This window comes from Eumetopias jubatus, unplaced genomic scaffold (genome assembly GCF_037043125.1).
Source record: "Eumetopias jubatus isolate StellerSeaLion01/CBP00866 unplaced genomic scaffold, mEumJub1_p1.0 scaffold_32, whole genome shotgun sequence".
Classification (NCBI taxonomy): domain Eukaryota; kingdom Metazoa; phylum Chordata; class Mammalia; order Carnivora; family Otariidae; genus Eumetopias; species Eumetopias jubatus.
The window spans coordinates 1047290-1062703 of record NW_028274838.1 but is presented as its reverse complement, the minus strand read 5'-3'; the positions used below and the strand labels follow the sequence as shown (position 1 = coordinate 1062703).

Here is a 15414-nt window from a genome sequence, read left to right as displayed (position 1 = left end):
AAATAAACTTTACATGGGTTTTCCAGGACTGGGGCTTCTCGATGACTTCAAATTTAGGATTTTCAAATGTGAATTCTGGGAACGTATTCATGTCTGTTTTATCATATGTGTATTTAAGCTTCAGAAGCTCCCTCCCTAGGTCTTGCTGGTGCTCTGGGCCAGTATCAATGGGTCCTCCAGATGCCTGTAGCTTAGTTCTGTATTCTCTAATCTTGTCCATGATGAGTTTCTGTACAGGACCAAGTTCTTTATTAAATGCCACCGCGGTAACACCAGTGTTGCTCCTCAAATGAACTGAGACTGCAGACTGAATGAGAGAGGAGAAACTGAAGAGCCTCTGAAGCATCAGGGTAATTCTGACTTGCTCTCAGTCCTGAGCTGCCAGAGCTTCCACTGCCTCCACTATTCTACTTCTGGCCGTGGCTCCGCCCCCACCCGCCTACCCGCCCTCCCAGTGCAGTCTCAAAATTTTATCCTTGGTAGAGATTAGCATACATGTTTCTAAACATTAAAAACCCGGGGAAGTAGAGATAAGCATCTGAACTAGTTCTCTATTGATGCATATTAACAATTAGAAAAGCAGTGGTTTAAAGCAACCAACATGTGTTATCTTGCAGTCCTTTGGCTCAGGAGTTTCGAATGACGAGGGTGGGTTTTCTGCTCACGGAATTGGTCAGTAAGTCGTCCCCCACCTGAACAGGTCTGATAGTGACCTTGTAGTGGTTCTCTCTCCGAAGAGGGCCTGCCCTCAGCATCTCACTCCTCTGGGATCCTCTTCTCTGACCTCATTTCGATCTGTCATGATGCTTTCAGCTCAGCCAGGTGGCTTAGGAGGAATGCTAGAACTGTGGAACCCCAGACCTGATCTCCGCTGTCCCTTGTCCAGGAGGAGAATAAATGACAGAGGTCTTCATAAAGAAATGACCCCCATGAGGGCTGACATTCCGCAGCAATTAGAGCAGAGGAGGAAACCTACAGGCAAACGGAGGGCCTAAAAACCAAAATCACGGAAGCAGGACACAGATCAAGTAGGATCCCTTCCCAGAAATGTCCCCATTCTCCACTGAAAGCCACTTTGGGTGAAGGGTGTGAGCACTGGGTCTTTCAGAGTCTCCATCCTCGGCTCTTTGTTTAAAACGGGCTTTTTCCATACATGAGAATCTCCTTGGAGCTTTTGTCAGAAATGCAGATTTGGGGGCCTTATCCCCAGGGCATTCTAAGAGGCACAGAGTGACTCTGATGGAGGTGTTCTTTAGCTCTGCAGCTGGTGCCCAGGGACGGGACCCCTGTCTGCTGCATGATACCCCATTTCCCGTCTAACATTCCAGTGGTCCATGCTGCCTTCTCGAAGTTATATTCTACATTCTCTATCATACACGAGATAAATATGCTCAAAGAGATAATTAAATGATCCACAAAAGCATATGGGACATGTGGTGAAGCTGCTATTGGCATCTTGGACTGCTTTTCTGAAGGCTGTGCTTCTATTGCTTCAGCCCAGAACCGGGATTGGGTTTGAATGGAAAGATGGTTGGGACTGGAGATCAGTAAAAGCTCGTTATTGCTGGTAACTGTTATCTATCTGCTTGACAAGTATTTACTGAATGTTTCACCTGGCAGGCTCTCGGAGGCACGGGGGACATGGGGTGAGCAGGCAGACCCAGTGCCAGCTCTCAGGAAAAAGAACTTTAGCACAGGAGTCAGATATTTTATAGATAATCATTGAAGTGCCTTTTATTTGTGACTATGGTAAGTATTATTTAACACTTTTGTGTTCTGTGATCCTAATCCCTGAGCCAGTGATGGAAAAGCTAATATAACTAACAGAATTATATAATTGGGAGAAAAGATTGGTCCCCAGAAAGGCCTTTTTTTTTTAAGATTTTATTTATTTATTTGACCAAGAGAGACACAGCGAGAGAGGAAACACAAGCAGGGGGAGTGGGAGAGGGAGAAACAGGCTTCCCGCCAAGCAGGAGCCCGATCCAGGACTCGATCCCAGGACCCTGCGGATCCTGACCTGAACCAAAGGCAGAGGCTTTATGACTGAGTCACCCAGGCACCCCAGAAAGGCCTTGTTTTTAACAGTGGAGATACCAACATTTGATCCAAAGTCTCCTGAAAATGAATTTTTTATTTTTAAGCTGAACTTTTAATTTTAGTGTTCCCTGAATTTCAAATGTGGGGTTCTCGAGGGTGTGTTCCGGAGCCTCCACAGGGAAGCTTGCAGCCAAGGCCTGTGTGGGGGCACCGTTGCCACTAGGTGTTGAAGGTGTTTGGGAAAATCTCTTCACGTCTCTGGGCCTCAGCTTCCTCTCCTGTATGGTGAGGTTGTTATTCAAATTCTCCAAAGTGCCTTCCTGCTCGGTTTCTGTGAGTGCCTGAGGGTCTGAGGTGCCTGTTAAGCAGCCCTGGGGACTGCAGCTGAGACCTGACTTGGTCCCTTCCCTGTGTGTCTCCTGCAGGAGCCTGAGCTGAGCCCACACTGAAAACGGAGAACGGAGGGAGCAGATGGAAGATAGAAAATCAGCAGGTTTGGAGGATGAGAATAACCCTAGGAAGGACAAGACAATGGTGGAGCAGGTGGTTGCCAAAGGAGGTAAAAATAAGGACAAGTTGATTTCAGAAAAATCCAGGGAAACTGAGGAATGTATACAGCAGCATCCAACTCTGCAAGGAGCAGCCTGAGCTAGGCAAAGAGGTTGGAAGAGTAACTTCGTCCATGGTGAACCTGTGCATCTGCCGAGGAGCCCCAGAAGATGGATTGTGGTGGTTTATACTGCTGGGAAGCACCGGTTCCAAGAGGAGGAGGATGTGACCATGAGCCCAGACACCTAGCTCCGACTTGGAGCTACCCACACTGTAGGTGTCCTCCAAGAAAGTGTGTACTGAGAGGGATCAGTGATGTTTGGATAAGGGTTGGAGTTGTCCATTCTTACTGCAGATAGTTGTGCCCTAAGGTCAGGAAGGGCCAGGGTAGGGGACCCTTGCATCTGAAGCCACATGATTTTAATAATAATCTTAATAATGCTGCCTGGGTGGGCCTTGAATAAAAAGAGTAACGATCTACTCAGAAAGTGAAGTTTTAGGGAATATTATACATGAGTGGGGTCAAGTGTAGTGTAGTGGGAGGAAAGTTACTGCATTTAATAGCACCTAATGACTTCTGGGGAGACAAACTTCACCCTAATCATGGCTCTAGATGCCAAATAACGAAGCAAACCACTTACTTCCATTGGTAACAGAAACGGGAGACCCTTAATGCCCATAACAAGCTGGAAAGTTGCTCTGCCTGTTGGGTCATGCAAGAAAACTGATCACTTGAAATGTGGTTCAAGAAGGGGCTGGGTTGAGTTTGTGACAGTATGCCCTAGGTCTTGGAGAAAAAGGTTTGGGGCTTTGGAAGTTGCCGGTGAGCTGGCTCATAGTAACTTTACACAATCTTGGGAAAACATGTCTAGCAAAATTTTGGATTCATTGGACACTAAATATTTAGTCCATGATCTGCAATCATTCTTCACAGATTACCCTCTATTTGCTTGAGCGAAAAATGACTTTTCTATTCTTAGAAACACCAAGGGTGCGTGAGTGGCTCGGGCACTTAAGGATCTGACTCTTGGTTTTAGCTCGGGTCATGATGTCGTGGTAGTGGGGTCAAGACCCATATTCGGCTCCATGCTCAGCACAGGGTCTACTTAGTTTCTTTCTACCTTTCCCTCCTCTCTGTTCTCCCAGCTCACACTTACTATCTCCAAAATAAATAAAATCTTTCAAAAGGAATGATGCGCCCCCAAATGCAGATTTAAACACCTCCTATGATGACTTTGTTGAATAACAAGGTAAAGCAGCCTTTTTTGTTTTTTTTTTTTTTTAACAGAGAGCAGAATTGTAATTCAGGATGTCAGTGGAAGAAGCAAGTAACCTCCCATCATCTCAACATCTGAAAGTAAACAGGTAAAAGAAGGAATGTATAGAATTATATGTCATGTACACAATGATTGGTTCATTATAAACAAATTGGAATAAATCTATGTGTATATTGACTCGTGGGTCCTGTCAAAAAGGCAGAGCATTGGGAAAAACAAAAACAACAAACCGTCCTGAAAGTCATTTGGGTAATTGGACTTTAAAAAACCATTAGACAAACATATATCAAACACATTTCAAGCTGTTTGTGAGCCACATTTTTGCCCTTCAAGAGTGAACTTTAGGAGAGACACCTAATACTGAGTGGATGCTTTGGTTTCTTTGAGACATGTCACCTGAGCCACTGGGAATGTGACCTTGTGAGTCACACAGCTGTGCGAGCTTTACCTGACAGGATGTTAAGTTCAGTGCCTAAAGAGTTAACATAAATATGCTACACACACCAATCTTTACTTAAACCAAAGATCATTTCCTCTCTGTTGGGGGTATGAAGCTGACACAAAGGACTACAGATTCTGTTGCAGAATCAGGACCCGAGGCTTACAGACTGATGGGAGTGGACACCTACTTCCGATTTGGAGTCGGAGCCATTGTCTCCTAAGGCAACTGAGTCAGACAACCAAACTCCCTCAGTCTGCCACTATTAGTTGTTTAAATGCTGTCGGTGTCACTTTATAATAGATCACATAGAAATAAGACGGATCAGACTGGGGCACAATTCATGGTATTCGATGGATATTTCATTGCACAGCGATCTAAATCTTCTGGCAGTACATCATGATGGGAATAGATGATTGAAGACTAAATTACATAATAAGAGAGAACATTGGCCTCTAAATTTTGCCACTGTGGTATTGCAGCTAAACGCAAGCTAAACTGGCAGCCTTACCAACTGAATGGTGACTCTCAAGGAAAGTTTATTACTGAACATACACAACATTTCACATGCATTGTTCCATTAGACCCTGTACAATCTGCCCAGCCACAGGACTTGATATGGGTTGGGTTATTCCTTCTTCTTCGGCTGCTGAGAAATGTCCTTCTCACCCGGCAAATACCTAAATCTCCAAAGATATGGTCACTGCCAGATCTAGCTTGAATCTGAAATGCATTTGATTGTATCAAGATATAACACCAATATATAAAACTCAACTGTGCTTTATGTGATCGCAATCCCTAACTGAAATGTGAAAAGTGATATCATTTATAATAGCATGAAGCATGAAATACTGAGGGATAGATTTATTTATTTATTTGACAGAGAGAGAGCACAAGCAAGGGAGCTGCAGAGGGAGAGGGAGAGGCAGGGTCCCCGCTGAGCAAGGAGCCCGATGGTGGGCTAGATCCCAGGACTCTGGGATCCTGAACTGAATCGAGGGCAGACACTCAACAGAATGAGCCACCCAGGAGCCCTGGGACAATGATCTCTTAGATATGACACCAAAATTGTGATTGATGAAAGAACAAATGGATACATTGGACTTAGTTAAAATTTAAAACTTTTGTTCTTCACAAGACATTGGTGAGAGGATGAAAAGTCAAGTCACACATAGGGAGAAAATATTGATAAATTTCATATCTAATGAAGGTCTCCTAATAGAACACTGAAAGAACTCTCCAAAGACAATAGTAAGAAGGCAAACAATCCAATTTAAAAATGGGTAAAAGAAAAGTACCTGGGTGGCTCAGTTGGTGAAGCAGCTGCCTTTGGCTCAGGTCTTTATCTCAGGGACCTGGGATCTAGCCCTGCCCCCCTCTGTCAGTCTCCCCACTGACAGGGGAGTGTGTTTCTCCTCTCTCTGCCCTCCCCACCCCACCCCACACCCCCGCTCTTGCTCTCTCTCTCTCTCTTTCAAATAAGAAAATAAGAAAATAATTTGGGTAAAAGCTTTGTAGACAGTTCAGCCGAGAACATATATGGAAGGCATGTAAGAACATGACAAGATCTACACCATTAGTCATTAGCAAAATGCAAACTTAAAACACTATCTGCCAATTAAAATGGCAAAAATGAAAAGAATTTCCATTCCAAGTATTGGCAAAGATGTGTAGGAGCTGAAATTCTCATACACTGCTGATAGGAATGTTAAGTTCTACAACTCCTCTAGGAAATAGTTTGGAAATCTTTTTTTTTTCTATTCAAGATTGATTTCTTTGTGTGAGAGGGAGTGAAAGTGAGTGGGGTGAGGGGCAGAGGGAGGGGCAGAGGGAGAGAATCTCAAGGGGATTCCCCACTGAGCATGGAGCCCTATTTGGGGCTTCATCTCATCACCAAGGAGATCATGACCTGAGCCAAAATCAATGTCAGACACTTCACCGACTCAGCAACCCAAGCACCCCAACAGCGGCGACCTGCTTCAAAATATTAAACCTCTCTACCAAACCCCCTGGCATAGGCCACCACCATTCCATTCAAATGAAAAAAAAAGAGTGATATATTCATAAAAATCTATTGATAGAAACTCTATTTTTAATTGCCATTCTAATCCATTCACAGGTAAATGACCAAAAGAAGTTGTGGCATATCCAGTCCAAGGAATACTACTTGGTTTAGCAATCTCTTCACATACATAACAAAATTGGTAAAGATTTTATTTTTTGCTCAGATAATTTTTCTGAGCAAAAAAAACATCAAAGCAAAATAATGTCCATAGCATATGATTTCAAAATATAACACCTTAGGAAATGGAAATAATTCTATTGTAACTGAAAGCCAATCAGTGGTTTCCTGAGGTGGGAATGTGAGGGAGGACTTGGCCGGAGCACAAGGAAACTTTCTGGGGTGATAGATATATCCACTGTGTGGGTGATGCATATATATGTTCAAACGGACTAAACTTTAGACTTTAATTATATACACTTTCTTGCTTGGAAATTATATCTCAATATGCCCGTGGAAACAGTTTAAATTACAAAAACAAAAAATTTCATACCCTGAAATTCAATAAATGATTTTATATTTTCCAAAAAGTTCAACCGTATGTTTTTGCAAGCTTAAAGTAGGCAATGAATTATTTCTTTGGATATGAAAATGAATTGATCTATCTTTATCTTTCTATATGTAACTCTCGAAGAAAGACAACCTTAAGAGAACATAAAGGGAAGCCACAGTATAGAAGTATGTTTATGTCCTACAAAGGACCATTCTCTAGAATTAGATATCATATAGTCTGATAAGATAATGAACACAATACAATAATTGGTCAAAAGATTTGAATAGAAACTTCAGGAAACAAGATATGGGAATGGTTCATTAGCACATGAAAAGATGCACAATGCATTGGTCATGAGGGTAAAAAGTCAGTACTGCAATGAGGTATCATTGCATATCTGTTGGCATGGCTAAAGTCAGAAAGTCTGAAATCTCACACAAAACACCTGGATGTCTCATATAGCTGTGGGAATGAAAAATAGTACAACCACTTTGAAAAGCTGACTTCCAGTTACTTATAAGATTAAACAAATACAAATCCTATGGATAGTCATTCCATTCCTAGGTATTTACACAATATGTCTACAGAATTATCAGCATATGAATGTGTGTAATAGCTTTATTATTATGCCCCAATTATGACTGCCCCAAACTGGAAGTGACACAAAAGTCCAGTGACAGATGAATGTATAAACAGAGACGAAACACTTGAAATCCTACCCAGCAATAAAAATGTCATGAAGTATTGGTGCATGTAGGAATATGGATGAATTTATTTTTTTCAAGATTTTATTTCTTTATTTGATAGAGTGAGAGAGCACAAGTGGGGGGGTGGCAGACAGAGGGGGGGAAGCAGGCTCCGTGGGGAGCAGAGAACCCCACACGGGGCTTGATCCCAAGACGCTGAGATTAAGACCTGAGCTGAAGGCAGACGCTTAACTGACAGAGCCACGCAGGTGCCCTGGAATATGGATAAATTTTAAAATCATTGCACTGCACTGTATGATAGAAAGCAGATATAAAAGAGGATATATATATGTATTTCCAGTTATATGAAGTTGTTAAAACTGCAATGATCTCTAGTATCGTTGGTTCCCTGGGTGTGAGGCTGGAGGCAGTGATGGACCGCAAAGGGGCACAAGGGAAGTTGTGAGGTAGTGGAAATGCCCTGTATCTTGACTGTAACAGAAGTTTCATATGACCTCACTGATATGAGGAATTCTTAATCTCAGGAAAAAAACTGAGGGTTGCTGGAGTGGTGGGGGGTGGGAGGCATTGGATGGCTGGGTGATAGACATTGGGGAGGGTATGTGCTATGGTGAGCGCTGTGAATTGTACAAGACTGATGAATCACGGATCTATACTTCTGAAAAAATTAATGCAATATATGTTAAGAAAAAAAAAAGAAGATAGCAGGAGGGGAAGAATGAAGGGGAGTAAGTTGGAGGGGGAGACGAACCATTAGAGAGGATGGACTCTGAAAAACAAACTGAGGGTTCTAGAGGGGAGAGGGTGGGGGGATGGGTTAGCCTGGTGATGGGTATTAAAGAGGACACATTCTGCGTGGAGCACTGGGTGTTATGCACAAACAGTGAATCATGGAACACTACATCAAAAACTAATGATGTAATGTATGGTGATTAACATAACAATAAAAAATTATTTTAAAAAAATAACTGTATGCTTTAAAGCCATGCAGTCTATTGTACCCAAATTATACCTTAAGTAAGTTGATTTCACAATCTATTGTACCTCTCTGCAGGGACAATTAGTAGTGAGAAAATGAAATTCAGTAAAACGCAATAGAGATTAGCATCCAAAATTATTAAATGCTTATGAATATATAAAAATGAAGCAGACCCAAGACCCCTAAAAACTACTGCTGTGAGAAAGTGAAGAAGACTAGTAAACAGAGAAATAGGTAGCATGTTCATTGATTGCAAGACTCAGTTCTGTTAGGATAACAAAGTAACATTATTTTGGTAAATATTGCTGTAGATATTTGTGAAGAAAATGACAAACCAATTTTAAAATGTATATGAAGGGACGCCTGGGTGGCTTAGTCGGTTAAGCGTCTGCTTTCAGCTCACGTCATGATCCTGGCATCCATTCTTTAAAATGCAAAGGCCATCTACAGCCCAGAAATGATTATTTTCAATGTATGTATGTGACTAAACACTCATCCAAAATATGTCAAGAAATCTTATAAATCACAAAGAAAATGAGAAACAACCTAGTGTATTAATGAGCAGAAATATTTTAAAAAGCCCATCCCAAAAGAAGATATCCAAATGATTAATAAGCATATGAAAACCCAATAGGATATCTGCGAGATTGGTTTCTTTCTTTTTCTTTTCTTTTTTTTTTAGTGGACCCCGACACAGGGCTCCGATTCGCAACCCTAAGATGAAGACCTGAACTGAGATCAAGAGTTGGATGGTGCCCCCAGAAATGGTTTCTAATGCACCCTCCTCTCTTCACTAGATATGTGGCCTTGGGGAGGTTTGTAATCTTCTTGAGTTCTTTTTTTTTTTTTTTCTTTTCTCATCAGGAAAATGATAGCATCTTAATAATAAGATAGTTCATTGGATTCTTTACGATCACCCGGAAGTTTACATGAACTGTACTTTTTGCTAAGAATGTATTGACCTTGAATTCTCCTTTATACATCTTTAAAAGCACAGACAGACAATTGGCAAGGAATAGACAAGTTGTTCTAAAATTTCACCTTTTCTAGAGAGAAATCATATATATAATAGAAAATTGGAGAGGAACGAATTTGTATTGAACAACTTTCCCAATACCCTGAAGCATGTCTACTTTCCATTAAGACCGGAGATGAAAGTCTTGACTAGGTCCAACTCCTGCAGTCTTCTTGGTCTGGAGGGGTCTGAGAAAGTCCATTCTAGACCTAGAAAGATCTGGACTCCTGGACAAGTGTTCCTCAGAAAGATAATCAACTACTTACCTCTAAAAGCCCTGAGCAATTTGTGAAACTGTGGGTGAGGTTCAGACCAGCTCAACTCTATAAGCAGGACTCTCCCCTGAATCAAAGCTGGAATATTGATAGATATCATTTCCAAAATCTCTGGTATAGGTCATGGCATGCTCCATAGGAGAGAAAACAGGCACATGAATATCAATTGAGAGAAATATCAATCAACACACAGAGCCATTATTAAATAATGTCCACCCCCACTACAACCCAGGAAAGTTCTCATTCAAAAGCCATGTTTTAAGGAATATGTAGTTAGAAATCTTCACGATTTGGGGCTAGAAGCCAGTTTCTTTAATGGACAAGCAACTCCAAGAATAAATAGATAAGCTGGATTTCATCAAAATTACAAGCTTTTTGTTTCAGAGGACACTATCAAGGAAGTGAAAAGACAATGCATGGAATGGGAGAAATTTGCAAATTGTATATCTGATGGAGGTCTGCTATCTAGAATAAATTAAAAAAAAAACGATACAACTAAGCAGTAAAAGACAGCCAATTAAAAAAATGGGAAGAAGAGTTTGAGTCGACTCTCTCTAAAGGATAAGACCAATCTAACAACAAATACTTGAAAAGGTGCTCAATAACATTAGTCATTAGGAAAATACAAATCTAAAGCACAGTGTGATCCCTCTTCCCCCCACTAGTATGACTTAAAAAAAAAAAAAAGATAATGTATGCGTTGGGAAGATTGTAGAGAAATGGAATTCTTACACCTTCCTGGTGGGAATGTCAAATGGTGTAGTTGCTTTCCTTTGAAAAAGAGTTTGGTAGTTTCTGAAAAAGTTAAATATAGGGTTACATATGATCTAGCAATTCCACTCCTAGGTATATAGCTAAGAAAATTGAAAATATATGTGAACATAAGGGGAAAAGAAGACTACATAACATATAGATGCAGGAAGAAGAATACTGAGAGAGTTAGAATAGAAAACAGTTTCATAATCAATTGCATAAATTAACTTTGGTTTTTCCCCTGTGTTTTGGGGTGTGTGTGTGTGTGTGTTTTGCTGTAAAGAAAGTTTCCTTTACTACATATTGTAAATGGAGGAAGATCCAAGTAAATTTAAAAGCTTGTCAAATACAAAGGAAACAAAGATAACGAAAGTGCTAGCATGCTTCTCTTGTGTTTTTAACGCACAGAGGAAAAAATAAAACACTAAAAGACACAGGGAAGAACATCATGACAGTCTAAGACATTGGAATCTATCCCTTATTATAAAAGCCTTAAGATCTGTTTGCCCTTAAAGGCAAGTGGGATGAGTTCATGACAGCCCTAAGAAAACCCGTTGGGAGGGGTGCCTGAGCAGTTCAGTTGGTTGAACATCTGACTCTTGGTTTAGGCTAGGGTCATGATCTCACGGATGGTCAGATTGAGCGCCTTGTCCCACTCTCTCCCTCTACCCACCCCCCATTCTCTCTCTCAAATAAATGAAGATGAACAAAACAGTAAACTACTTGGGAAACTATTTCTGCCTTGGTGATTTATACACACACAAGAATGAACAATCAGAACTATGCTGAGATAATTTTTTAGAAAGAGATGGGAACTGTGGTATCAGCACAAGGGTACACAGCAACTGAGAGTGGCCAGTGAGGGGTGGTTCCCATCAGTGGGGACCTTCGGGGGGACCGGGCAGTCTTGTGTATCAGCACGGCCTTGGCAACTGGAAGGCAGCAGCTCCCCAGGTTCCATGTCATCTCGGACGTTCCAACTCTGTTATTTCAAGTGCAGACCGTTACCTGGCATTCTGAGTGCTCCCTCTGTCATTCCGTTTGGAGTGTGAGCTAGGGGCAGTGCCTTCAGCTCTCAGCTGTGGCATCTTGAACCTTGGTTTTGTGGTTCCTGAATCTCAGGTGCTGTGGGGTGTTGTTCAAATTGTTCCCAACAGTAAGTAAAGACTTCCTGTATCCTCACCCCTCAGTCCTGATGAAACCTACTTGATTTCACTGGTTTTTAACCATCCTGTGTTTGGGTTTCTTCTCCTCAGTCCCCAGCTCTACCTCCTCGGCCACACGTCACCATGGCAGCACCTCTTGGCCCTCTGTCTGATCCAGGGGCAGAAATCAGCCTCCTGGAAATCAACCAGGAGCTTCAATCCCAGCTGGAAAAAAGCAAGCAGGACTTCCGAGACCTCAAGGAGAAATTCCTTATATCCGAATGTACTGCCTACTCCCTGGCCAAGCAGCTGCAGAAATACAGTAAGTCCTACAAGATCATGGCCACCAAAGACATATCTGTCTGTATTCCTTCTGAGAAACTAAAAACCTCTCCAGATGCTGTCTTCTCTCTTCCAATGTCACATAAATTTCATTCTGACCACAATCCGGGAAATGTAGAAGTGGGTATTTTATCCTCAGTTTGCTGAGGATGGGAAAACTGAAGACAAAGAGGTTAACAGTGACATGTCAGGTGGGGTTAGAGTTAACATCCCAGTTCCTGCTTCCTGGTGCGGACACAGAAACGCCTGGTCCTCTCAGGATGGTCTCTGTGCTGTATCAGATCCTGCATGCCTGCAGGCCTAAGTGTCAGGGACTAAGGAACTCTCTCAGGTCCCGCTTCTCTGAGGTCCCATTGGTAAAGCACCAAGTTAGTTACACTGGGGAAACATCCTGATGGCACACCCGGGGGCGAGAGGGAGGGTAGCAGGTGACACTACCTGCTTTCAAGGAGATGGAAGTGGTAAGTGGAAAGTGGAAAGAAGGTCTCCTTTCCCCCTAAAACTGTGGTATCTGTGAGTGACGCCATCCACACAGTGACTCCCCTTGTGAGAGGGAACCGGTGCAGAGCCTCTGCTTCCTGAGTCCACGGAGGCCATTTGATACCCAGTGGCAAGGGTGAGGGTGTTTCAGGGAACATCACGGTCTCTCCCTGAGCTGGGGACCTTCAGACGTGCAGGATGGCCAGCAGGTCCAGGCCTGGGCCAGGAGACATGTGGCCTAGTGAGAAGGAGGGTGAGTGGGGGAGACCACAGCCCCGGGAACCAGCCAAGCCAGGGTGTGGGGCAGGCCTTCCCCCACAGTCAGCCTGAAATGGGGAGCTCAGCTGCCTGTTCATTAGGAGGGGCCTGCGCTGGCAGAAGGAGTCATGAGAACGGGGCACGTGCACAGCCGAGCGATAGGAAGGAATCCTGACAACTCTCAGCCCGCATTTTTGTCATTTTCTCACAATTTGCTTTCAATAGAACAAGGGGAGGTGTAATTAAAAACGAATGACGCAGAGAAAAAAAAAAACTGAGGCATGCTTTTTACGAAAGGGAAGAGATGATGAACTTTCAGGGAAGGACAAGCAGTTTTGTTTACAACTTTCCTGAAAATCATCACATAAGTGTGGGAAACCAGTTGTGAAGATGATGCAAACAGATATCACCTGAGGGCGTGGGGTGGCGGTAACACAGCACAGGGGAGAAAAGCATGGGTTGTAGGTCAGTCAGCCTGGGCTAAATCCATGGTGCCCAACGTCCTGTGCCTCAGTTTCCTCCTTGTTAACCTGTTAGTGTTGTGGGACCTACTTCTCTGAGTCAGAATGAATACTGAGTAATTTCTTGTAACGCTCTAAGAGCAGAACCTGGAACTGTGTAACTCTGTTCATCATTCTACTGCTTCTCATAACACAAACTGTATTAGGATTGGGCCATATTCCTCTCCGGTGCTTCTGGTTTTATGCATTGTGGTTTCCACAAGTGTAACCGGATGAATTTTTACCTTTGAGATACTTGCTCAGTATAGAAATCCCAGCTCAGGGGACCCATCAGTCCAGTAGCCCTGGGGGCCTTATGTCATGTCCCTGCTTAGTGTTTCACTTAGGAGTCTCCAAGGCTTGCTAGAGTGACCATGATCAGGGGAACCCAAATTCTGACTCTACCAAATACAAGTTCATCACCATGTCCAGTTCCTCTCTGTGCCTTGGGGCTGTTCTTTCCTGGGCTCTGAAACAGGGAGTAATCGACTGCCCTGTAGTTGGGAGGCTGAAGAATGTGATGTGGAGCTCCCAGCGCAGAGCCAGGTGGCCGGGGTTCCAGTTGTCCTAGGATGGACCCTGCCTCGTCCCTTGAAGGCAGCGAGCACAGCAGCATGTCCAGCTTTCCCCTGAGGCAGGCGTCTCTGTTTCTCAGAGTGTGAAGAGTCCACCGACCTCATCGAATCCGTGCTGGGAGAGAAGGTGCAGTTTGAGAAGGGGAAGCAGGCAGACACGGTGGCTGAGAAGCTCAGGTAAGGAAGGCTCCATGTGGGAGGCTGCAGGGACGCTGTGGGCATCTTTGACTTGGGGCAGCAACAAGTCTGGGCCAGGAAAGGGCAGAAACGTCATGGCAGGCACGTGACCCAAATATTTCTAAAACAACTAAGACAACAGTGATTGGTAAATGATGGACTCCAATGACTCAAAGTCTCGCTCTCTCTCTGGAAAAAAATATCAAAGTCCCCAAGTTCAAGGGAACAATTCGTGGCTTTTAGCACATTCACAGTGTTGCGAGATCACCACCTCACTTACCTTTCACAGAGTCATGACCTGGCTGACCACAGCTTGAGCCTGCCATTCTCCTGAGCTCACCAGTTCACACCAGCTCTACTGGACATGCTTCTGCGTCTGGCGCTGTGTCCTTTCACTGCACGCCGCGCTGTGTGTAGTTTTCCAGGGAAACGGGTGTCCCCGAAGTTAGCAGCTGAAGGGACATCTCTCTGGCGTGTGCTTAGGAGAACCCCTGGCTCTGTTTACAGAAGGAAAAGGTGTAAGGGATGTGCAGGGTTCACGGCTCCTTTGGGGAAATTCTGCCAGAAATCATCACGAAAGATCTTATTGTCTGTTGTTCAACTCTTTGCATTTTAAAATTTTCTCTCTGCCCTGCCTTAGGCTATGTCATACCCTCATTAAAGACCAGGCTAAAGAGCTGACCCGTTTGTATCAGAAGTTACGGAAAGGGAAAGACGTTTCCCAACTGCTCAATAACCTCCTCGAGGACCTCCTCACCCATGATGACCCTGAGCATTCCCAAGGGCAGGGCTTCCAAGAGCAACTGGCTGAGGGGCGCAGGCTGGCCAAGTGCCTTGCCCGAAAGCTCAGCCCAGGTAAGGCGGCCACCGGCCCTGATGCCCGGAGCTGCGCCAAGGCCCTGGGCTCACAAGAGACTCCCCGCCTGGCCTCACGCCGTGTGCAGCAGCCCTCCTGGATTCCCCATAGCAAGTGGGGCCATGAGAGAACCAGGAGTGGAAGGTGGTAACAGAGAGCAGAAATGCACAGTGTGGAGGTAATAGTGCTCCACGTGTCTGCTTCCTCCCTGAGGGAATGCAGCCTTTGGAGCGGGAGGCAGCCTCCACCAGTCTTTGAGCCAGAGAGCAAAATGTGACAGGAGGATGCTTGTTAGTGTGCAAGGATCCCTGCACTAAGTGGGAGGTTCCCAGAGTCAGCGTGGTCTGTATTAATTGTGGGTGAGAAAGTGAGTTTTACTTTCTCCATATCTGTCTCCTCATCTGGAAAGTATATCAAATAACCTGTTGATACTGTAGTGATCAGATAGGGAAAATTCATGAATGCATGTCAGGAAAAAATAATGCTCCTGAC

The 15414-nt window shown here is 43.8% G+C and overlaps 1 pseudogene; it reads left to right on the top strand.

The window, feature by feature from the left end:
- The first annotated feature begins 11878 nt into the window (after nt 1-11878).
- On the top strand, nt 11879-15073 carry LOC148161962 (putative NBPF family member NBPF5 pseudogene; annotated as a pseudogene).
- Nucleotides 15074-15414: the final 341 nt, after the last annotated feature.